Source organism: Lontra canadensis, unplaced genomic scaffold (genome assembly GCF_010015895.1).
Source record: "Lontra canadensis isolate GAN:19392208 unplaced genomic scaffold, GSC_riverotter_1.0 scaffold115, whole genome shotgun sequence".
Classification (NCBI taxonomy): Eukaryota; Metazoa; Chordata; class Mammalia; order Carnivora; family Mustelidae; genus Lontra; species Lontra canadensis.
This window is the reverse complement of record NW_022631109.1, coordinates 4,865,901-4,891,207: the sequence shown is the minus strand read 5'-3', so window position 1 is coordinate 4,891,207 and position 25,307 is coordinate 4,865,901. Positions and strand designations below refer to the sequence as shown.

Genomic DNA, 25,307 nt, shown 5'->3' with positions numbered 1-25,307 from the left:
CTATTTTCCCAGGAATGGCTCACCCAGCCCCTATTAACACTAATTAGGAGGCCTGGGAATTCCCCATAACTTCATAATTAGTGTTAACAGACTTCACAGGGGCTGTGAAGGAAATGGAACACCCCCGTCCTGTTTTCACAGCCACGGTGATGATGGTGTGGGCGACACCATGCCTCCCTGCCCCCACAAGGCACCGGGGTTCCCCCAGGGGGTCCCCGATGTCCAGACTGCCCAGGAGGCAGTCAAAGGGGGGTGGGGGCACCCTCGCGGGAAAACCCACTGGTGTGCGGCGGCTGGAGGAATGGGGGCAGGAGTGCAAGGAGGACATGGACATTATCTCAGGATGAGACTCTGAGTTGAACTTTGGGTCTGGAAGTGGAGAAGCAAACAGAGCACTCCCTGCCCAGGCCAACTGTCCCAGCCACCTGCCTCTCAGCGCCTGTCCATGAGGACGAACCATAGTTTAATGGCGGCTCCAAAGAGCTGGCAAGATGGCAGCCATGACCTCCCAGTATCATCAGGCCTCCTCCGCAGCCTGCAGCGCCCTGCAGCCAGACGTCTTAGGAAACCACAGCAAAGCCATTATGAGGACCCCTCAGCTGCTTGGCGGTGGTGGGGTAGCCACTTCTGGCAGCTGACAGACGTAGGGCCTTCCCAGAAGCAGCAGGGCAGGGGCCCTTCCTACAAGGCCTCATTCATACACACAAAGACAATCCCCCCAACTGGCCCCCACTCCTCACCACCCCCCGCGGTCCTGCCACAGGCCTTGTCAGGGTCTGTGGGGGAGCAGGTGCCAGCGCTGTCCCACTATCCCCTGTGTCTGCCCCCCTGTGCCTCTGCCCCCACAGGCCTGATCTTCCAACCCCCACCACTGGGAAGCGCTGTCTGTCTAGCGCTCTGGGCCTGGCTCTGTTTCCAGAAGACAGCTCTTCGTTCTTTCCTGCCTGCCCAGAACCTGAGATTCTCATCTAGGAGGGAGCTGAAAGGCTATTTTCTTAATCATATTAAAAAGGGTTGAGATGGTATCAAATACTAACTGACTTTTGGTGATGTTTCTTTTATTCTTGATAGTCAGGTGACTTCAATTTTTTTTTTTCTCATAAGGAACAGGTATGAATCATGATTATTCATTCACAAATTATTGTGAACAGGCCATTCAAACCCCTCACTCTAAAGCTGCTGGCTCTCTCTCGGGCTCTCTCACCTTTTTTCCTGTTGTCTGCCTAGAGAACTTCTCACCCCTCAATGCTCGGCTTGACATCTCCTCCGCCATGAAGCCCTCCCTGATTTCTCCAGCCTATGCAGAATTTCCTTCTGTTTGGTTCCACATTTTGGAGATGATAAAACAAGGCCCAGAGAGGGGCAGGGGACTTGCCAGTCCTTACAGCTGGGTCATGGCTGGTGAAGGCTCCGCTAGAATCCAGAAGGGCTTTTGTTTACAGCATCCAGGGGTTGGTGGGAGATTGGCAACCTCCCCCCACCCCGCCTTGATTCTCAACACCCCCTTCCTTCTCTGGAGCCAGTGCCTGCCCTGTCGTGGACAGCCTTGACCTCCATCTTTGTTCTCCTCAGGAATGAGCCAGAACGCTCTTCTCTCTGCCTCCAGGGGCACAAACCAGTGAGGCATAGGATGAAGAACAGAGAATGGCCTGGTTGTTGTTCCACAAAGGGGAATGGCGACAGGAAGCACTTGGGGCCCTTCCTCCCTCTCTGGAGCTCAAGGCTGTGTCTGCCGCCCCTTCAAGGGCCTGGCCTGGCCCCCCTGCCCACCCGGCCACCGGCCCGGCCCCTTCCTCACTGGTCTATTGGAGGCCCGGCTTACACAGCCCTGTGGCCCTGGGTCTGAGTCTCACTTTGTCCCTGAATGGCTGTGGTGCCACATACCGGACCTTATTCCCAGCAATTCGAATAGTTCGTATGACAGCCTACCACGAGTTCAGCAGCACGAGGAGCTGGCGACCGGATAGGTGTTTCATATACGCCGTGGCTCATCTTCACAACCCCACTTTCAGACACCCGTTAGTGCTCCCATTTCACAGGTAAAATGTCGCCACTTCCCCAAGATCAAGAGCTTGGAGTGGCAGAGCTGGGACTTAAGCCTGGACCTCTGCAGGGGTTACAAGCCCGAATCCCAGGGAAGTTACATGGATTGGATGAGATAATTGCACAGGCTAAGCACTCCACTGATAATAATGCATTGAACATTACAGCTTTCCTCATTTTCATTCCTAATGAAAGCAAACACTGTGGTGAACCAGCCGGGCTGAGCATCGACGGGCAGGCAAGGTTTCCTGGGACCCGGTAAGGGGGGGTAGAACCCCTGAAGGTTCCTACCTGTGGAAACCCCGGGGCTCAGATTGCTCCTAGCCAGAGAGTATTATTTGAGAGTAAATATTATCTTACCCTCCAGCTTAATCCAGACCAAGCTTATCTTCCCCACCGAAAAGCCCGCAGCCTGGAGAAGATTAAGCCCTTTGCTGCTTTCCTAATTGCAGGCTTGCAACTCTGCTGGGCGACACCAGATCTCTTGGAAAGCCTGAGAATTGGTCTGGTATTTGCCAGTGGCATCAGAGAAGCTGGCTCTGGGCTGGGCTGTCCAGCTTTCCAAGCCCACTCTGTGTTGGGGGACACCCGTGGGGGAGAAGGCAGGCTGGGGCACATTCCCCTTCTGCACGGGCCTGCCACCCCAGCCCCAGGCAGATTTAGCTACAGGGGGCAGCAGGACATGGAGCCCGGCCTCCTGTTTCATGCTGAGTCCCACTTGGCTTGAAAAGTAAAATGGGTCAGTGGACTGCCAAACCCATCCTTCTCTTCCAGTTTATGCCACATCTGTTTCCCTCCTGCCTTTTCCTCCGAAGTGTGGGCAGAACTTGTTCAGACCAGAGGCCCTGACCCTCCCCGGGTGCCCAGTTTCTCTGGGGTCACTAGATGGGGAGCAGTGCCAGCAGACCTATGCTGTTGAGGGTTGGGGATCCTCAAAGGTCCTGGGAGCCAGCCTGGGTCAGCCCAACCCCTGCCCAACCTCTCTCTCGCATGCTCTCCACCTGTCTGTCCCCCGAAAAGTGCTGGTGGGGCTTGGAAAGTGGTCACACAACTTCTCAGATTTATGACAAACCACTGGATCCTACCTTGAAAATGAGTAAATTTCATAGTATGTAAATTATACGTCTATAAAGCTATTAAAAAACCCAAACAGCAATGTCAACAACAAAGTCGAGAGGGGCCGATGCATGGTTGGGGGTGATGCCCACACCCTAGGGGGAAGCGTGGCAGTGGCAGGCTGAGGCCGGAGGTCAAGGCCAGTTTCGAGACTCCTTCACCACCTGTGGGTTCACAGGTTAGTTTTGTTATTTCTTATCCTGTAAGAGAAATTTTAACAGACCCGCCAGTTGACCTCATGAACATTCGAAGTGAAGCCCCAGGGATGTGAGAAGGCAGGTTCTGTGGAAGGATGGGGAGCCTGGGAAGAAGGGGGCAGCAGGAAGAAGGAGGCCTACTGGAGACAAGCCTTCCAGAAGCTTCTGGAGGTCAATGCTGGAGGGTGGCTCAGGACATTGTATAGCTTGGGGTCTCTGAGTTAGGATGAAAGCCCAAGGCTCAGCCTGGCCTCATCTCTAAGGCACTGATGGGTCCCCCTGAGAGAAGTGAGGATGGCACCGGTCCTATCCTGAGCACTGCTCCCTGCCAGGGAAGGGCTGACACGTATCTGGGGGATATGACACCCTAGGGTCTACAGATAATCAGAGGAGACCTGTGCCCAGAGTCTACTGAGGAGAGAGCTGACTTGCTCATGGTTGCTCCAGTGCAAAGCAGGAAAAGAACTTTACAAGTGATCTGAACATTGCTATCTTGACTAGTAGTGAGCTCTCCATTGCTGGTAGTATGTAAGCAGAAGATCAATGAACACACCTTTCAAGGAGTCAAAACAGTTGGCCTTGAAACCCCTCCCAGTCCAGATAGCCGGTGAGGCCACAAAGGCTTGCCGTTCATTTCCCTCGAGGGTTAAATCTGTACTCAGGATAAAGCAGAAAGGCCTGAGCCATCCTGAAGGAGGGGCCCTGGCTGGCACCTCTCTCCTCCACTAGAACCACAACTCCTCCGAGCACTCACCACAAATCCGCACTGATTGCTGCTTTGGGCTAACGTGATACTTGAATACACAGGCCAGGCCGGGACAGACACTGCCGGGCTCCTAGCGAATGCCCTTGAGCCTGAACTGCCCCAGAGGTGGGTGCCTGGGAAGCAGGAGCTGCCAGCCCAAAGCACACAGGCTCCTGTCTGGCCCTCCAGCCAGAGGCCTGCTGCACACCTGCCCCGCCCTCCGGCTCACAGGGGCCTCCATTCTCCTAGCTCTGGCCTCCCCTAGGGCTCAGGATCCTGGCTGCAGTTTTCACGTTCCTTCCTCTTTTTTTTTTTTTTTTTTTTAAGATTTTTATTTATTTATTTGACAGAGAGAGATCACAAGCAGGCAGAGAGAGAGGAAGGGAAACAGGCTCCTTGCTGAGCAGAGAGCCCGATGCGGGGCTCGATCCCAGGACCCTGGGATCATGACCTGAGCCGAAGGCAGAGGCTTAAACCACTGAGCCACCCAGGTGCCCCTACGTTCCTTCCTCTTTGTGCCCGACTCACCACTGGACAGAGGCCCCTTCCCAAACAAGAGCTCCAGACCTGGGAGAGGCCCCGGTTCCCTTTCATGTGTCTTTCTGGTGCTGGGAAGGCCGGAAGGGAGGTTGGGCCCTCTGGAGGAGCCTGGGCTTCTGAGGAGGAGGTGGGGCTGGGGGCTTCCATTGGGCCGGCAGGCCAGCACTGCAGGGTGGAGGCCAGGGACCTCCTGAGCCAGTCCACCATCCACCTGGGCCCCTCTCCGAAGCTCCCAGCCTCCACCCAGCTCCACCCTTAGAGGGGGTCTGGGCTGCATCTTTCATTTCTTAGTGCCACCCCTCCAGCTCTGGAACCTTGGTGTGCAGACCCAGTTGTAGTCTCCTCTCCCTTGGAGATGGGGAATGGAGACTCTGGGGATGGAAAGTATGAACGCCCAGATTAATTATAGTGCCAGACAGTTACAGAGTGTTCTGGAGAGACCAAGAGCTGGACAGAAGAGGGCCACCTGGGCTTCAACACTCAGTAGGTGTGGCTCCCTGGTGGGAATGTTCTGGCAACAGGGCAGACCCAGGATATCCCAGCCCCATCCTGCCTCTGGCTCCCCATCCACCACAGGCTCAGCCCTGCCTTCCAGAAGACAGCCCAACACCTGTTGTGGTTCAGAAATCCTTGATCTCAACCACCCATCTTCCCAGGGTGCAGATCTTCCCTGCCCTGTGCATAAACCCTTTTCTGGCTCTCCAGCACTGTTGAGGAAACCCAGCTCAGAGCACAAGAAACCCATTGACTAGCCCTCCCCTCCCCCCCCCCCCCCCCCCTCTAGCCAGCATGACCACTTGTAGGTCCTGAATGCTTCTGCTCTAGCATGCCCCAGGGACTTTGCATGTGCTGATCCCTCTGCCAGGAATCCACTTCCCCCCACCCCCACCAAGTCAAACACAGATTTCTTTGTCTACCTCAAAATAAGTCATTCAAAATCCAAGGCTTCCCCGGCACTTCCCCTTCCCCAGCATGAGCCCCATCACCCCCTCCACGTACCCCTGCATCAGTGCCTTAGACCGCCTGCCACCTGCCCATTGCGGTCTGTGAGTCTCAGACTTGAGCTTGCATCGGCATCCCCTGGGGAACTTGTCAAAGTCCAGCTTGCTGGATCTCACCCCCAAATCTCTGATTCATTAGGTCTGGGGTCGGAGTCTGCAGAGCTGCATTTCTGACAAGTTCCCAGGCAATGCTGATGCGGGCAGTCTCAGGACTACATCTGCGGACTGCTGTTTAAACCTTGAGCTCTTTGAAATCGATCAATCTTGTCTGATTTTTCTTTCACCTCCAGTCTCGGAATGAATCTGCTTTTTAGTGGGTGCTCAGTAAACAAACGAGTGAGAGGGACTGATTTATCAGTTACAGCCAGTGCGGGTGGTGGGAGAATTTACTGAGAAAAGTTTTCCTGATCTGTTGGCTCTGCTGCAGGATCTCCTTTTCCCATTTCCCAAGACGGTGGCCAAGTCTTTGGCTCCCATGTCTTGGGGGCTGCTGACTTCCAAGATCAGGCACAGAGGTTGCTAGAAGATGTCTAGGAAGACAGCCCACCTTCTGGGCCCTAGAAACTTCTCGGAGGGCATAGGCTAGGGCCCACAGAGGTGGGGTGGGGCATAAGCCTGACGGGGGGGCACGCAGAGGCAGCATGCCCAGGGGGGGAGTCGTTGAACATCTCTGGATATCAACAAGAAGTAGACCGGGGGCGGGGGGTGGCGGGGCGTTCCAAGAGCTACAGGCTCAAATGCCTTGATCCTGGGAACAGCCTTTCCAAAGAGGTGACGGGACCTCCATGGGGCCACCCCGAGATGCTGGGAGAGGCTGGGCATCTATGCACCCAAACTCACAGCCAAGAGCTGTTAAGCAAGAACACCAAGCTGGGCCCACGGTGGCACAGAAATGGCCACTGAGCACTTGCCCTCACTGCACCCCAACACTTGGCAAAGGAGCCTCCCATTAGCGTTCTGGGCCACAGGGACACCACCGAGACTCCTACAGGATCATTGCGGGCAAGAATCACCCCTCCCCAACATGCCTGGGAGGAGATGTCCTTCAAATGGGCAGAGCGGGCTCCACGGCGGATGGTGGGATCTGAGGAAGTAAAAGCAGGCAGTGTAGCTCACACTTGGGTGTTGGTGTGCGCTTAGCCTCGATGCTATGGGGGCCCAGGTGAGGCCTGGGGCTCTGCCTAACAAGGGAAGCTGTGGGGCACCTGAGGGCGCAGACCTGGACGGGCAGTCTCTCAGCAGGTGGACAGCAATGAGCAGGTGTCCTGCCAGGAGCATGGGAGGCAGGGCGGGACTGAGCCTGGGGCTCCCTGACAGAAGAGGCAGCCTAGCACACGGCCGGACATGGTGTCTGTGAATGTGTATCTCCAAGCCTGGCCTCGATGTGGCATACCCCAGGCCCCCTGCCAGGACTCCTGGACACTGGGGAGCATCCAGACTCACAGCAAACTGTAGCAGGGAGGCCCGGCTGCCCCAAGGACGTGGGCTGTACACCCCCACCCCCCCAGCCTCTGCCCTTCCCCCACCCCTCCCTACCCCGTGCTCCAATGGGACCACTGAAGCCCTGACAGAAATTCAACACAACAGCCACCTGGCCATCACCCCTACCTGAAGGCACACCCATTCCCTGCTCTTGGGGAGAAAAAAAGGGAGGAAAGTTCCATACTTGGAAGCTGTACATTAAAAAAGAAAAATGCAGCTAGGAAAGGGAAGGAGCCTGCTGGCGGGGGGGAGGGGGGATTTGAGATTGGCTTTTTAATTTAAACCCTTCTGGATCATTTGAATTGTTAAGGACTGTGTATTACTTCTGTAACACTGACTTTTTAAAAACTAACTTTTGTTTTAAAAACGCAAAGCCGTCTGCAAGAATCTGTTTGGAAGAGAGAAGTTTAGGCAACAAATAGTGGCAGGGGTCTTTAAATACACCATCATCATCCTTCTGGTGTGATCACCACGTGCCCAGAGCTCTGCTCTGTGTTTGTACACCCATTATTTAATCTAAACTCATCATAGCCCTATGTGTTGGATGCTATTAGCGCTATCATTTTCCAGATGAGAAAATAGAATTTGAGAGAGACTAAGCACCACGGCCAAGTTCACCCAGCCTTGGAGTTGGGCTCTGAACTTGGCTGTGAGTGGCGGCAGGCGAGCTCCCACCTTAGATCAGGACCACGCACTGTGCCGCCCCCTGCCACCGCCGCCACCGCTAAGAAACTGACAAGTTCACAAACCACTTGTTCTGAGTCTACTCCATGGCCTGAAAACCATGATGCTGCCCAGGAGCCAAAATCAAACTGTCACAGGCAAACGAAGCCAGAGCCTGATGTCTCCAAGCACCTTGGAAACTTGGACCGAGACTAGGCAAGCATGTATTACAGGCAGTCCCCTGTCTTCTGTCCATCTGTCCCTCTGTTCACCGGCTGCTGGCTGAAGGCCCCGCGTGCCTGACTCTGTCCTGGATGTGGGCGGCCAGACAGCCACCAGCCACCAGGAGAGGACCAGGTGAGCACAGGGCCAATTGGGCCCCCCGCCGGCGCCTTCCAACTTGCAGGCATCATGTTCCCTGGAAATTTCCAAAACCTCTTGCAATTCGGGATCCAAACAGGCATTAACGGGGCTGCGAATGAAACACAGCCATGTGACCCACGCCCCGCAGCAAGTCCTTCTTCTTCTTCTCCAAAGTACTTAGTTTGCAGAATGCTGAAGCAGAGCCTGGCAATCCAAGCAGACGGTCTGGCCCGGGTACGGTGCTGGGTCAGCTGTGTTATGTTCTTCCACTTTTCACCCAGGCCTTAGCCCTGAGATGGAAAGGGAGGGGTTGTGAAAGCTCCAGAAGCCTGGGAGGTGGGGGTGGGGTTTCCCCCAGGGCTCCAGCCTGCAGACCCGAGCACACCCGTGCTGGGCATGAGGTCCTGCAGCTGATGGTGTCTGTGGGGCCAGCGGGAGAGCAGAGGCTGCCCCAAGTGTAGACTGGGCCCCTGAGAGCAGGGAGTGTGGCTGTCCTGTTCAACTTTCAGAGGCCCAGGCTCACAGCCGGTGTTCAGTTAACATTTGATGATTGAGTGAATGAATATGACTTTGAGGAAGGCAGTTCTACCCACATCTGGAGATGGGAGGGGTAGGACCTGGCCCGATCACCATATTTTGGGGGACATGGACTTAAGCTGCCCTCTAGGCACCTGAACACCTAAGACTCTACTGAGGATTCCTCCCACAGAGGCATAAAACTGAAAATATAAATAATAAGAACACAAAGAGCATGAGTGCTATCACTAAGTACTGACCCTCTGGCAGGCACACTGATAAGCACCTTCTGTCACTTAGTCATCTCATGAAATCTCCATATCAGGCCAGTGAGATGGATAGCATCATTACCCCCAATTTACAGATGAGAACACTGAGGCTCAGAGGGTCAAGGCCATACTACTAGCAGAGCTAGGATCTGTACCCAGGTGTGACTTGGAAGATAACCCTAAAGCTGGGAGAGGCCTTCCCCTTATTTTACAGCCGACAAAGTATAAGACAGGGAGGCTGGGGACATCAGTAGCAGGGCTGGGACAGGAGACCAAGTCTTCTGACTTCCAGCCCTGGCTCTGTGGCAACTTATGAAGCCGCAGGTGAACATCTTTTCTCCATTCTGCAAAGGACCTTGGAGCTGGAGGAATTCATTCCTCTCGGTCCCTGTGCAGCACCCCCTCTTTTGAAGGGCCCTCCACAATTCCCTTCCTGAGGCTTAGGGGAAAAGAAGGAAAATGGAAGAGCCACTTGACTCTAAAACCAGGCTGAAGTTTAAGGCAGACTTGAGGATGGCCACAGGCCTGCACAGCCAAGCCTGGAGGCCAGCAGGGAGGAAGCGGTCTGCCCTCATCTCATTTCCTGCCTGGTACCGTCTTCCAAGCCCCAGGGTCCCACCTCCAGGCTTTTACTCTCACCGTTTCCTTCTCCTGGGATGCCCTTTCCAACATCCTTGCAGGTCCCGTATCCCATCCCTGTTTTCAAAGCCCAGCTGGAATGCACCACATTCTCTGACTTCCCATCACTGTCACCGCCCAGAAGTGACCTCTTGATCTGGCCCTGGAACCTGCAAGCCTTCCTTTATCATTCCACTCAGAACCCTCTTACTCTCTACCTTATATGTCAGAGATTTGCTTTCATGTCTGTTCCCCTCTGACAGGCCGGGAGCCCCTTAGGAGGCTGACCTCTGAGGTGTTTTCGATGAGCAAGGTATGGCGGGAGTGAAGGCTGGCCAATTCTTTCCATTTACTCGAGAGCACTCCAAGACTGGGTCTCTAACCATGTCCTCCCCTCCTTCTCCAGGACCTATCACCAGCTGCCTCTTATACTCTGGAGTCGTGAAGAGTGAGAACCAAGCCGTTCCAATATTTCTGCAGCATCTGTCATAAGTGGGAGCTTTGAAAAATAGTGTGGAAAATAAGCAACCCACAGACATTCGCCAAGTTCAACTGCGGTTCAGCACTGAATGAGGTGCTGGACAAGGGATGGGGGGACAAGACACCCAGAGGAAGGGTCCTGCCCTCAGGGGTTCTACCAGATGACAGAGCAGGGACCTTCCCACTTGGTTCACTCTGGATCCCTGGCACCTAAAATCACGTTGGGGACGTGGTAGGAACGCACAAGCCCCCTCCGAAGAAATGAATGAACATTCGTTGACCCAGCAGCACTGAGCGCACCATATAAGGCCGGGGGTTGCTGAACGCTAAGCTGGTCTGTGTGGTGAGTCAGAGCTGCAGAATCCACAGGCAAGAGACACTGAGAGAGAGAGAGAGAGAGACTGGGAAGGGCAAGGAGGTTTGTGGTTGACCGAAATCAAGCAAAGGAGGGAACATAAAAAGCACTTGGCCACGGCTGCCTGGGAGGCAGCATCGTATGCTGTGGTTTTAGATCTTTTTCCTGCAGAACACTCTTTTTTCTAACGAAATCATACACCGCACCCTAAATGCATAACAGAGCAGCAACGGTGGATGTCAGCTGTTGCCCAGAGGACGGCCTGCTCTCCTGTATCCTGGAACCCCACAGAGGCCCCTGGGCTTCCCAGAGATGGGGCTCCTGCTGGGTCAGAGGCTGCCTCCTTCTCCCCCCCCCCCCCCAAGCCCCAGGCCCCGAGTCACCTTGGAGTGGCAGCGGCTGAGGGGAGGGCTGCGGTTGCTTGTTTGGGAAGGAAGCCTTCCGAGGCTGGGGTCTTCTGGGAACCCATTTCGGGCAAATACCCACTAAGAGCAGCTTAAGTGGGGGGAGAAAGGAAAATGTCTTCCCAGCAAGTGGAGGGGAACCCAAGGAAGCCAAATGTGAGGTGGTTGAAATGCGGGGGGCTGCTAGGGAGTACAGGGACTCCGTGTGGGAAGGACTTTCGGGGACAGTCCTTCCTGAAGGTGAAGCGTCACCTGCAGATACACGGTGTGTGTGAGTGCGTGAGTACGTGTGAGTGCGTGAGTGTGAGTATGCGCGCACAGATCGGGCTTTTAGATACCAGATCCACAGAGCCCGAAGTACACCTGTCACAGAAAGGCCACCCTGGTGCTTCGAGCTACAGGAAGGACCCATTTGCTCCACGTCTCCCGCCCCCTGCCATGACACCAACAGGGTCATCTGTTGTTTTCTCTGCCTAGCGTTTCTTCTTCCATCAGGAAATAGCACCCGGGTTTTCCCTTTGGGGTTCCTGTCCTCTCCCAATGTCAGGCCAATTCTTTGCCCCCCACCCCCAACAGCACACACTGCCCTACCATGGCCCACTCCTGACCCAGTCCGGCCAATCAGTGCATTCTCTCCTCCTCATTTCACTAATTGGTCAGAAATGGTCACGTGACTGGAGAGCAGCCAATAAGCTTCAACTCTGGAACTTTTTTTTTGGAGCTCCTGGGAAAAAGCAGCTCTCCTTTCACAGGTTTGGAAATGAGCGGGTTGTGCATCTGGAGCTGTTGGTCACTGCCCCACCACACCCGTGGGGTGTGCATTCCCCAGGATGGAAAACCCCAAGGAGGGAAGCAGAGGACACAGACAGGGGCACCATTTCAGCCTTGGATTCAAGTCTGCCTTGAACACCAAATTGTCAATATATTGGAAACCAATAAAAAGCAAATAATTTGCTTGTCTTGCTTCATCGGGTTGAAGTTGAGGATTGGTTCCCAACTAAGGTGGCATCTGACCTCAGTCTGGCATTTCTCCCCTGCATTTTTGGTCCTTCCCTGGTTTTTGATGATCTGGGCGGCAGCTCCAGCCTTCCGTAGTTGAGCCTGGGGGCCCTCAGACTCAAGGACTGGCCAGAGGCCAGTAGTCTGGCAGGACTTGGCTGCATCCCAGCCTTCCTGGCTGCCTGGCCCCCTCCGAGGGTTATATTTTGGCTCATCTAACTTTGGCTCAAGTCGAGTCACTTTGTCCCCAGCCCTCATTGCTCTCCCTCATTGACCTTGGGCTTGGGTAGGGATCACTGACACTAAACAATGAATAAGAGCTCTGGAAAGCAGCCACTCCTGACCATGGGGCAGGAAGAATCACCCCAGGGCTTTGGTCCATAGTCTCAGGGAGACAGCCATAGGCAGAAGCTGGGGGTGGGCAGTGGGTGGCAGGAGAGTATTGGACTCAAATGTCAAATAGGCTGGGGGAAAGTTCTGGAATCTCTTATCTGCCTTACCCTTTTGGGCAAGCTGCCCCTCCAAATTTTATAATCCCCAACTCTAAAACGGGGTCATGACACAACACATTTGACAAAAGGACCCAGATGCACAAAACTGACAGCAGCGACTGCTGATGGGAATGTGGAGCGACAGGAACTCTAATTCACTCCTGGTGGGAACGCAAAACAGTGCAGCCATTTTGGAAGGCAGTTTGGCAGTGTCTTAAAAAGCCAAATATATTCTTAACTTGCTCCAAGGTGCTGCCCCAATGGGCTCACACTCATATCCACACAAAAACCCCCAGGAGACTGCAGAACACCTTCAGTCCCAATCACCTAAAATCGGGAGCCACCAAGATATCCTTCAAGAAGTGAATGGGTCAGGGGCGCCTGGGTGGCTCAGTGGGTTAAGCCGCTGCCTTCGGCTCAGGTCATGATCTCAGGGTCCTGGGATCGAGTCCCGCATCGGGCTCTCTGCTCAGCAGGGAGCCTGCTTCCCTCTCTCTCTCTCTAACTGCCTCTCTGTCTACTTGTGATCTCTCTCTGTCAAATCAATAAAATTAAAAAAAAAAAATCTTTAAAAAAAAAAAAGTGAATGGGTCAGTAAGAAGTGGTACAGCCAATGGAATGTTAAAATAAAAAGAAATGAGCCATCAAGCCATCAAAAGACATGGAAGATATTTTTTTAAATTTTAATTTTCTAAATAATTTTTTAATTAATGACTTTGTTTATTTAAGAGAGAAAGCAGGAGCAGAGGGGAGAAGCAGTGGGAGAGGGAAGCAGACTCCCTGCTGAGCAGGGACCTCCCCCTGAATCAGGGCTTGATCCCAGGACCCTGGGATCATGACCTGAGCCGAAGGCAGACGCTTAACCAACTGAGCCACCCAGGCACCCCAGACATGGAGGAAATTTAAAGGCACATTGCTAAGTGAAAGAAGCCAGTCTGAAAAGACTACCTACTTTATGATTCCAATTATATGACATTCTGGAAAAGGCAAAAGTATGGGGATGGTAAAATGATCACTGGTTGCCAGAGGGAGGAAGCAGGGAGGAAGGGTAAATAAAGGGGTGGATCAAGGCGGAGGGTCCCTCAGTGTCCATTTTCCCCTTCTTTCGAAATAGAGTCACAATTGAGCAGACAGCCACCCAGAATGAAGACTATAATTCCCAACATCCCTTGCAGCTAAGTGGGCCATGTGACTGTGTTCTGGCCAATGGGGCATGGATGCAAGTGACGTATGCACCCTCTTAAAGGAAGTAGCGTCCTCTCCTCTTCTGGTTTCCTCCTTGCCGAGTAGAATGGCGAGGCTGTCATGGGCCATTGTGGATCATGTAGACCAGCGATGGTGAAGCCCCAAGGTACAGAAAGCTGGGACCCTAACGTTTCTGTGAGGAAAAATCTTCCTAGCTCAGAATTTTACTTAGAGAAAAATCAACATCTCTCTTATTGAAAGGACTATTATTTGGGGGTTTTGTCACACACAATCAAACCCATATCCAGACTCATGCAAGGACCTTCAAGGACTGTCCTGAAGGTTCTGTATAAAACAGGCAAGGCATTTTCACACTGTCATTCACTCAACGGATCAAAGCCAGTTTATTGTGCTGGGATCTGGGGATTCAACTAAGAATTAGGTAGATGAGCCCTTGCCCTCATGGACTTCACCTTCTAGGGCAGGAGACAGACCATCAACACGAGAAGGAATGAACTACGATTAGTAACAGTTAACATTTCTTGCATTCCGAGCTTACTACGTGTCTGTCCTATTCTAAGCCTTTTTTCACCTATAACCTTATTTTATCTTCACCAAAGGTGGGTGCTGTTGCTTCCTTGTTTGACAGACAAGGAAGCTGAGACACAGAAAGGCTGAGGAACCTGCCCAAGGTCACACAGCTAGTAATTGATGGTTCCAGGACTTGAACCCAGGTCTGATAGACTTTAGAGCCTAAACCCCTGGACTCTCCTGCTAATGACGGGTATGAAAGAGGCCACCGTGATAAAGGACAACAGGGTGCCCTGCTGATGTTTCTCTTAGCAACACTGACAACAGACACAGCCACAGAACCCCATGCTGAACAAGCCTGAACTCCCTTACCTGGGTGGCCGGTGTTGAGAGGTCTGGAAAAGGATCAAACCTGTTTCTAGGTGCCCTAGTCAAAGGTTTCAAGTCACTCTGATGACGGTGTCAGATGGCCTGGCCACTGTCAGCTCGGGCCATCCAGGAGATGCCCACCTGTCGCAGAGAAGCAGATCAGCCATTAACTGCTGGGTTGGGGGCAGACCTCATTGGCTCATGTTGCCCCGGGGGGCTCCTTTCTGTTTGAGATGCTCTCTGGGCCCCAAGGGGGCCATGTGGTGGGGCAAAGATGGCAGGAACCTGGGGCCATGCATCAGAATAGATGTCCCAGCTGAACTTGCCTGGAAACCCGTCTAAAACACAAAGATATGCATATGCCTGTGTGTGTATGCCCTGAATAAAAATACATAAGCATCACACCCACCGTGTCTAGCACAGTGCCCTTTGCAGAGCGGGGAAGCTCGACAAATGTTTCACGGTTTGCTTTGATATAAAACATAAATGTATATGTTGAAGTGAGTGGGTGGAAACTCCACGAGAGTTTGAGTGCATTGGAGGAAAGATCCTTCCTCATGGGAAAATGCATTCTTGGGATGCTCCAGCCAGCCAGACCAATGTCTTCATTTTTCCAATGAGGAAACTGACATCCAGAAATAGGGGTCCCCCCCTGGAATACCCTGGGCACAAGACAGCGGTCTGCCGCAAGCTATCAGGTGGGTGGTGGTCACGGATGAGAGCCAAGAATTGTTTCCCGGGTGTATCCAAACCCAGACAAGGAGCAAGAGGTGGTGCCTGCAGTGGCCAGAAGCATGGTCTTTGGAGGCAGGTAGATCATCGCCACATGCTGGGGCCACTTTTTTCCAGAAGTGGACCCGGGTAAGTCAGGGGTCCTCTCAGAGCATCAGTCTCCTCGTCTATAAAGCGGGGATAATAATAGCATCTCTCTTCAAGGATTGCAGGCAGTCAAAAATGACTTTCTTAAGTCTGTGAAGCCCACAGCAGAGCCTTCGCTCAATCGATGTTGGGGATGTGATGCAGAGGAGGATACTGTGAGCGCCTGCAGGGGGAGGTGGAGCACTGGACCGGGAGCTGCTCTGTGTCTTTGGCAAGTCTTTAGGCAAAAATCTCTCCATTCTACCAGCCATTCATTCCCTCTCCCCCACCCCCGACCTTGATCCCCTTTCTCTGCCTCTCCTGGACCAGCATGGGTCCCCAGCCCAGCCTACCAGCCCCTCCCTGCAGGCTGCAAAGGCCCCACCTGCCCATGGGATCCCCACACCCTAGCCCACATTTCAACAGCCAGCAAAATGCAAATGTCATTAGCACACTTTGCGAGCCGGTGAGTGCTAATGTCACCCACTGGGGAGGGTTGAGGGGTGTGGGAGTGAATTTCCCAGGAAGGGTGGCAGTCTCGGCTTTTTCCAGAAGGGTAAGATAGAGAAATAAATAAACGGCTGCAGGGAAGAGGGGACGACAGAGACTGCTTGAGCAGCGTGCTATGCAGTGGTGCCTTCCTTGGGGCTCCCCCCACGGTGCCTATGGTCCTGGCTTCGGCCCCCATCGGGATCATGGTTGTGTCTCAGTCTCTCTGGGCCTCTTCCCCACACACATTTGATGAAGAGGCTCATCTGGGGGACCCCCAGCTTCCACCTTTCATTCCCACCCCAACCCATGCTCCATCAAACATGCTGAAAGAAGCAGACCACCCACTCAATTAATAGACCCCTGGCAGGGGGTCACTCCCAGGAGGAGGCAGCCGCAGAGGACCTCCCAGCTCCCACCCCAGGATTTGCAGACAAGAGTCATGGGTTCCAGTCCCAATGCCACTCAAACTTGCTGGGAGCACTCAGGTACATACTCTTGTTTGTGGGGCCTTGGTTTTTCCATCTGTGAAAGGGGGTGTTGGGCCCACAGGCAGTCCCTACAATCTCTTGTGGTCAGGTCTAAAGCCCAGTTCTAGAACTCACAGGTGGAGATACCAATCTAAGCCTCTCCCCCACAACTTCCTGATGACAATGTCCCTGAAGACCCCAGCAGACACGCCGAGGCTTCCTGGAGGAGGGGGCAGATGGTGTGTGTGTGGAGAGGACAGCAGGGTGCTGTGGGCAGTGGGGCAGGGTAAGCAAGGGCATGGAGATACCCAAGTGGGGAGCCTTGAGCCAGGGCTGCCTGTCAGGGCGGAGTGGGAGACGAAATGCAAAGGTCCTGGGGTCAGTGCTTTATGTGCAGTTCCTCATTTAGTCCTCACTGTGCTATTATTCCCATTTTATTGATGAGAAATGGAGGCTCAAAGTGGTTAAGTAAGTTGGCGGACACATGACTGTTAAATAGCACAGATTAGATTTGACCCACAGCTGATTTAAGAGCAGAAGCTCTTGATCACTGTGGGACACCCCCACCCACTCACCCATCTAGCTGTTTTAAAACAGAATGTGAACTAGAGAAATATAGGATCCTGTGTGTCATAAACACCCACAGATAAGCTCATAGTGGCACTGGAGGGTGGGCCCCACTGTGGCCTGGGGAGGAAGCTCAGCATGTGAACGTGTGTATATTGTTCATGTGTATGAGTCACTGTCAAGTGCAGCTCCAGCCCGGGGTCCAGGCCTAGCAATGCCAGCTGGGCAGTACGTGGCCAGGGGCCATCTGGCCCAGGCAGCCAGAAGGCTTAGGCCATCCCACAGCAGCCCAGGAAGCCCTGTTCTCCAGGATGTGAGTTGGCCTGGCCTGCGCCACCTTCCCTGGCTTCCACGTGACTAGAGTCCGATCCCCCTGCTGCCAGGGAGAGGGGCACCTCCTGCCCTTGGCCCATATCTCCTTTGGCTTAGTCTCTCATCCCAGCCTGGGGAACAGGACGTGCAGACAGAGCCAGACAGGCACACGGGGCCGCCGCCGGCAGGTAGAGAAGCCAGCAGGCGATGGCACCAGCTGAGGGGCCGGCCAGCCAGCCCTGTCTTGCAGCCCCGACCCTGCCCCCAGCCATAGGCCGTGTCATCAGGACATGCAACCTGCCTCTCTGAGCCCCAGTGAAAGCCCACTGAGCTTGTGGAGATGACCAACTACCTCAGGGAAAGCACATGCAAACTGTAAAGTGCAGAGCCTGCTGATGCTGTTGTGATTTTAATTCCCGTGGCCAAGACAGCCCAGGGAGTCAGAGAGAGTCCCCAGGGAGCGTTGACTGAGAATCCAGCCAACACCTTTATGTATGTCCCCTGTTCCCCTCTCCTGGGTCTCAGTTTCCCCTTGTGCCAAACTAAGGATCTTAAGCCCAGATACAGAGTGGTCCACAGCCCCCCGGGATCTAGCTTCCTCTGCCAGGATTCGCCATTAACAAAGTATCTGGGTTTCATTTGCCAGAAACCAGAAGACCATTCATGCAGCATTCGGCTGAGTACAGGGGGCTCAGGACAGGGACATTTTGATGGGAGATAAGAGGAAAATGGTTGACCTAGAAGGAAAGTGACAAATCTGGGAAGATGGAAGGAAGCTTGCAGGAAAGGAGGGAGGCAGATCTATTGACGGGTGATAGAACCCGGGCAGGGTCTTTCCCTTGAGTTTGCACTGGCTGGTCCTGGAGGCCACAGAGAAGACACAAGGAGGTCCGTTTCCTGGGGACCACTAGCAACACAAGCACTCATTGAGTACCTGCTGTGTACCTGGGACTCCAGGATGACAGAGATGAGCAGGGTTCATCACATAGCTCACATCATACAGTTCAGAGGAAGGAGGGGTCCTTCCCAGTGTGGGCCGTGGGGAAGGCTTCCTGGAAGAGGGGGCTGATTTAAATACATGGAGATGAGAGGAGGGTGCTGTGGGCAAAGGGGTCAGGGTGAGCGAAGGCATGGGGGTACCCAAATGTGGGCTGGGTATTCAGGACCATGAGCCAAGGCTGCCTGTTGGGGCGGAGTGGGAGATGAGGCAGGAAGGGAAGGCAGGGGTTGCCTGGGTAAGGTCTTTGAATGCCAGGCCCAGGAAGATGACCTTTGCTCAAGGGTAATGGGGAGCCACCGAAGGTCATAGAGCAGAGGTGTGCTCAGGTAGATGAAAAGCAGAAAGGAGCCTAGGCAGTTGGAAATGATGGTGAACGGATAGAAGTTCAAGGGGCCCAGGCAGGTTGTTTAACCTCTCTGAGGTTCCTTATAGAGAAGGAACCCTCTCTGGTTCCTTCTCTATAAAGTGAAAAACATAAAGCCAGTTCAGAGCGATGTAGGACTCAAACAGATAACACGAGAAGCACTTGGAGTATGGTAAGTGATGGTTGGCTAAAATTTAAGCATCGATGGCTTTTATTAATTAGTGGTGCCATTCTCCTGTGAGGACACCGGAGCTCAGAGTCAAGTGACAGGCCGCAGCCAGGGGTGCTGGGCCTCAAATCAGCAGAAGCAAGTTATGAGCAAATAAACCTGGGCTGACTCAGAGAAGAGTCTTGATTTTAAAATATTGCTAAGGAAGAGGGCTGCTTTATGACTTTTGCACTGTGTGCTTATTAAACCCGAGCTATAAATGTGAACTAATAAGTAAAATGAGTTAAGTTAATGAAAAAAATCAACCTTCAGGATGAATCCATATTACCTAATGGCAGTCCATAAACATAAACATAAAATTTTAAAATACAAGAATGAATTGCAATGCCCAGCAGCTCGCGGAATCTGCAATTTCTCTCTCTGAAAAATAAAAGCTATTGATTTTAGCTTGGGTTCTCATTGCTCATGAGTGAGTCTTTGAGAAGTCATAAAGGAAGGAATTATTTCCAATTGTTTACTCACTAAGGATCCTATGTATTGAATTTAAATCGTCTCCGATTCCTAATTAGTGCAAACCAAATTAGAATCTGAGTACAGAAGAACTGGAAAGGCCCTTGGAGGCCTCTGAGCTCAGTTTTCTTTGTTTTACGGACCTGGAGCCCAAGGGACAGAGAGGGCAAGGGACTCGCCCAAGAACACACAGCAAAAGAGGTAGGAGCCAAGCTAGGACCAAGGCTCCTGGTAGCCAGGTTGACATCTTGCTCTGGCCCATGCAGCCCCTGGGATCAGCTCATTCAATCAGGCCTTTTGGGTGTGCTGGGTGTTATGTTGGCCTCAGCCCAGATGGCTCGTACCCTAAGAACTTTCTCTCTGCTGCTAGGAGTACGAAGACCCTGTAGCTACTGTCAGACACAGAATCTGGTTTCAACCACAAAGAAGACCCATACTGGGCCTTGGCTTCTGCCCTGAGGGGGCCGCTGAGGGGCACAGCCCCAGGCCCAGGGAGGCTGTGGCACAAAGACCTCATTGTATGGTGGCAGAAGGGAGGGGGCTCTTAACCCGGCCTTGATATCTGTCTCTCTCTGTCTGTCTGTCTGTCTCTCTCTCTCTCTCTCTCTCACACACACACACACACACACACACACACGTGTGAATGAGCACAACAGGAACCAGGGAGATTTGCCTGTGGCACAGGCACATGTGCATGTTTGCATGTGTGCGCGTGCATGTGTGTGTGTGTGTGTGTGTGTGTGTGTTAAGTTTCGGCCCGCATGCAATTATGAAGCAGATGTTTAATTACTACCTGAGTGTTATTAATCAACACGATTAATACACAACCCATACCACATAATTACTTTGCAATTACACCGAAACGAAATATTTTATTGCTGAGGGTTTGCTAATTACCCGGCCTTGCCAAAGGACAGGTATAATGGGCAGCACTTTTTCTTCTTTCCTTCCCTCCCTCCTCGGCCTCCCCCTGCCCTCCCATGAATCTTCAGGGCTGATGTCCCCACCACACAGAACTGGGAGCTGACGCAGGCTGCCGGCTCCTTCCCAAGGCGCTGCTATGGTGCTCACCTCTGTTTTAATGGGAACCCTAAATCATTCTGGTCCTCTCTTCTCAGCAACCCCCCACCCCCGACCCTGGGGGGCTTGCAAATGCACATCCTTTCCAGAACTAAAGACAGCCTCCTGCAGCCCTGCCACTGGGCCAGGGATGACCTGAGTGGCTCTGCTGGCAGGTGCCTGGGGCTGAATCCTAGCTTCACCAGTTAGCGGCTGTGAGATCCCGGTCACGTTAACTTTGCCTCAGTTTCCCCACGTGTAACATGGAGAGGATAACAGTAATTACGTCGGGTTTCTTTTGAGCACTGAATGTGATACCAGGCATAAAGCACTTAGCACAGGACCCAGTGCAGAAGAAGGCTTCAGGAATAGCTATGATTGTCCTCACTTACCCAGAAATGTCCCCTCCCCTAATCCTCCGGATCACTGGGTCTCCTAAAAGGTCAGATTTGTGGATTCCACTCTCTTTTCCTCCCAACAGCTCAGTCCTATTTACCTAGAAACATCTCACACTGTCCCCTTCCCACACCGTGCCACCTCCAGGGGTCTCATTTCCCTAATCCAAGCTTTTGTCCTCTCCTCTGGCCCATAGCCCTAGCCTTTACCTGGTCCCCCCCCCTTTCCCTCCCACCCCATTCCATCTTCCACTGGGAAGGGAGACTGATCTTTAGGAGTGGAGCTAAAACCAGGTCACTCTCCCACTCAACAGCCTTCTGTAGCTCCCCATTGCCTGTGCAGCAAGGTCCACCTCCCCCTCTGGTGTTCTAGGCCCCAGAAGATCACATATGCCCCCAAGTTCCTCCTTCATTTCTTAGGGCATTAGCATAGCACAAGCAACTAAGTTTTTGATGATGAGTGAAGAAATGTCTAGCTAGATTTTAAAGGTATCCATGTCCACCAAGCTGGAATGTCCCAGAGCATTTCATAAGCCTACCTGTCTCCACAGACTTGGGGTTTATCCTTCACTGTTCACGTTCACACCATCCTGGTTTCTTCCTACTTCCCCTGACAAACATCCTCCCTAAACCCAGCTACATTTAAGAAGGGTTGATCTTGGGCTCCTGGGTGGCTCAGTTGGTTGAGCGTCTGCCTTTGGCTCAGGTCATGCTCCCAGGGTCCTGGGATCGAGTCACATCGGGCTCCCTGCTCAGCAGGAAAAGTCTGCTTTTCCCTCTCTCTCTATCCACCTCCCCTGCTCATGCTCTCTCTCACTCTCTCTCTCTCAAATACATAAATAAAATCTTAAAAAAAAAAAGAGTCCATCTTTCAGGGCACAGTAAATATTCTGCTAAGCAAACAGACTATATAAGGATGCTCAGATGCAGGGCTAGCGGGCAGTCTGCTCGAGAGATGAGCCTCAGGGACGTCCTGACAGCCTCCCTCAGGGACGGCGTCCGTCTGAGAAAGAGCAGAGAGAGGTGTGCACGCATGCGCATGGGGGGCACATGGAGTCACAGGGGTGCTGGGGTGGCTACTTCTGGGCGTGCATAGACTGTTTCAGTTACCAGAATATTAAATAGTGTGGGCCACTCCTGCCATCACTTGGTCAGTGTAGGACGTCGGGCTCTGGAGTCAGACCCCCAGTGACACAGTCCCATCTCCACCTCTGGCTAAGCTGTGTGACTTTGGGCTCATGCCTTAACTTCTCTGAGGCCTCAGTTCTTCCTCGTCACGTGGGGCTATCATAGCTCCTACTGAAACCATCACCGTGAGGGTGTCATGCACGCTTCGGTCAGTGCCTGGAATACGGAAAGAGCCAGGCCAATGTCAGCTATTTTGTTATTAAGAAGGATAATAGGGCCGCCTGGGTGGCTCAGTGGGTTAAAGCCTCTGCCTTCGGCTCAGGTCATGATCCCAGGGTCCTGGGATCGAGCCCCGCATCGGGCTCTCTGCTCAGCGGGGAGCCTTCTTCCTCCTCTCTCTCTCTGCCTGCCTCTCTGCCTACTTGTGATCTCTCTCTCTGTCAAATAAATAAATAAAATCTAAAAAAAAAAAAAAAAAAGGATAATAGATCCTGGGAATACAGAGATTCCACACCTAGAGCAGAACATGGCAAGCAGTACTCGATCAGCAGGGGGAGAAGACGCTGCAGAAACGTGCCCGTGCAAGGCGATAAAGTGATAGCCCTTTATCATTCATTCATTCTCACATTCCCTCAGCCTCGTGTACAAATCACTGCGTCAGGCGAGCGAGGCAGAGGGAGTGTGGCGCTGTCTCTGCAGTGAGGCTGAGCACAGCTGACCAAGAGCTGGGAGAGGGCAGGGGCTGGGAAATTTCGAAACCACTCCCTGCTCTCTCCCTGAAGCCTCAATTTCCTGTCACACCTGGATGTTAGAGGAATGGGCAGCTGTGCTGCTGAAGACGGCGGGGGCGGCGGGAGGGTGGGCGCACCTGGGTGGGTAAGTTCCGTTCCACGAGTCAGGGAGAAGAGGAGGAAAAGCACCCCAAACCCCGGGCACAGCCGAGGCATCGGCACAAGAGCCTTAACTAGAGGGACGGGTGTGGGGCACAGCAAACAGGCTCTGCTTGCACTGGCGGGGAAAGGACAGAGGAGATGGGGTGGGCGGGCGGCCCGGGGGCGGGGAGAGAAGCCTGGCCCAATGGGGAGCACTGAAGCCACAGAAGCCCGTGAACGTGGACAGGGCCAGGGGAGCCATCCATGTCCTGGGTTTTCCTCCTTTGTCTGAAGTTCAAGCTTTGCTCTTGGGGGTCTGAAATCCCCTACCTGGAAGCTAATGGAAACGTTTCTGGGAAGCTTAGGGTCCCCCAGTTCTCTCGCCTGCCTGGGATTTGCATAAATCTCCCTGCTCAGCCACAAGGCAAGACCGCAGGTGAGCTCTGGGTGGCAGCGGCTGCAGGACAGAAAACAGGAAGCGTGCCCAACAGGGAAGGGGACCTTCCTTCCATTTTCTGTGGGCGTCCCATGTCCTCTCCCCTCCCATCCCGCCACGATTTGGCTGTTCACTTACACCCAGGCACACACTCACACCCTCTAGCACCCTGCCTCCCTCAATGGTAGCGAGGCTAATTTCAAACATCATTCACTACGTGACCTGGATGCCCTATGTGAACATGTCTGAGCCTCAGTTTCTTCATCTGTAAAGTGGGGACAATGGCACTTCTCGTTCCCAGAGTGAAATGAGAAGACACAGGAGATAGCCCAGCCTGGCGTCTGGGGCCGAGCAAGCCTCGCTAAGGGGAAGCTATTATTAGCATTATAATTATAGCTCCAATCACGTCCTGGGAAGACCTCAGCCACGCAGCTTCCTGGACCATCTGTGCCATCCTCCCATCGGCAGGGACCCTGGGAAGTGGCTGACCTTCATCCTGATCCTCGGTGGGATGGTGTGAGGTCCTCCTAGGCCCCTGGCAGCCCCAGCCCCGAAGGGGGACTGTTCCGTGCCCCTCCCCCCACAACCACACACAGACACGGCTCAGGAGTTGACTTGAGTTTTCTGGGCGCACAGTGGTCATTCCTTGGAGCCATGGGGAAAGCAGTCTGGCATCATCAGGGCTCCTAACTGCCCCCCACCCCCACCCCCGCCTGAAATGTGTCATTTCTCACCAGCAAAACGTGTTCCTATATCCCTTGTGAAATAACAGTGGGAATAAATCATTCATTCGGAGACAGCCGCCTCTGGGGAAATCCCGGGCCTTGACTGACCCCAACGCTGGAGGCTTTGGCTGTGTTTCTCATTGCTAGAGGAAGTGAGTTGAGAACATTGGCCTTTTCCTCTCTCAGCCCTAGGGACAGGGGTTATCAGGGATCAGGTAGTCTATGGGCCTGTACGAGGGAAGGAGCTCCCTTTGGCCAGGCCAGGCAGGAGACACCCCACCCTGGTCAGGTCTCCAAGCAAGCCAGGCAGTGAGCACAGTGACCTCACCTGCCGAACAGATGCCGATGGCCTACTGTGCGCCAGGCCCGATGGAGCTGCTCTCCGCATGGCACCTGAATGAAGGTCTCTCCTCTGAGGCCCCCTTGGTAATTCAGTGGCACAACCTCGGACACTCGGGTTCCACCCAAGGACAAGGGACAGCGCCTCAAGGAGACAGATATGGCTCCTGCCGTCATGAGAGTCACTGCACAGCAGAAGTCAAATTTGAAACACTGAGTGACCATGAGACGATCCCTTTGACCACGACCGTTGCTCCCCCCCCACCACCACCACTGCCATCAACATCGAGGGTTTCCGACACACTGTGCAACCCACTTTTATCCTCATCTCATCCAACGCCAGCCACAACCCAGTCAGGAGGGTCTGTGATCTCTTTTTATAGATGAGGAAGCCGAGGACCTGACAGACGACACTTTGCCCAAGGTCACTCGCAATTCACACGCAGCTGCACTAGGATTGGAACTCAGTTCTGCGTGACCGCTGGGCCCCAGCTCTTGCCTCCCACGGACAAAGAGCACCTGAATACCATGGCAGAGAGGAGGGGTGGGAAAGCCCAATGTTAGGGTCCCCCCGGGCCAAGCTTGCGGTCCCCCTCTGCTACCTCGTGTGACTCCTGGGCCATGTGGCTGGGGGAGGGAGCAACTGAGAGAAGGTAGAAGCAGGAATCATTGGTGACTGCCTCCCTGGCGTGACCTGAGACCCTTTCCACATCCCCAGCCTGGGGCTCTCTCCCTCGCAAATGAGTCTCATGGATGTGGGCTCATCCCACGCCTGCCACCCCCAGGTCCCATTATGTCTCAGACTCTGCAGCTCAGACAGGCCGGTAACAGGCAGGGAATGGGAATTTTTATGTTTTAATTTGTTCCTGAGCCCCTGAGGCTTGCCAAGCTTGAGCAGCCCCACAGCAGGCTCGGAAAGGAGGAGGGGAGAGGGGGATAAGCAGCAAGTGGGGAACACCGCATAGGCAGTCACTCGGGGCTCTGCTGAGGGGGCAGGGGTCCAGGAGGGCAGGGGAGCCAGGAAGAACATCTGGTTCCCAGGGCACCCACCACCTGCTCAGTCCACTCCATTCTTGGGGGAAAAACATTTCAAAGAGCCCAAAGCTCAGGAAAGGAGCTGCGCCCTTCTGGTGCAGGTTTCCTCTGCCCCCTCAGCCTTCCTTCCCACAACCATCCTTCCCACAGCCATCAGCCCTCCTTAACACGGACTCTCCTTCGTGTATCTGGAGCCCTCGCTACCCTGGGCA

General features: G+C 53.6%; 1 protein-coding gene across 3 annotated transcripts in view; it reads right to left on the bottom strand.

Annotated features, from left to right (window-relative positions):
- The window catches only part of TSPAN18 (tetraspanin 18), a 174,431-nt gene that overhangs the window by 40,258 nt on the left and 108,866 nt on the right, over nucleotides 1-25,307 (bottom strand). For 2 of the 3 annotated variants that reach the window (XM_032840686.1, XM_032840682.1), the window contains exon 3: nucleotides 14,371-14,508. The exons of the other annotated variant lie outside the window; for it this stretch is intronic. The gene's annotated coding sequence lies outside the window, so the exon portion shown is untranslated. The remainder of the gene's footprint in view (nucleotides 1-14,370; nucleotides 14,509-25,307) is intronic. 3 annotated transcript variants of the gene reach the window in all.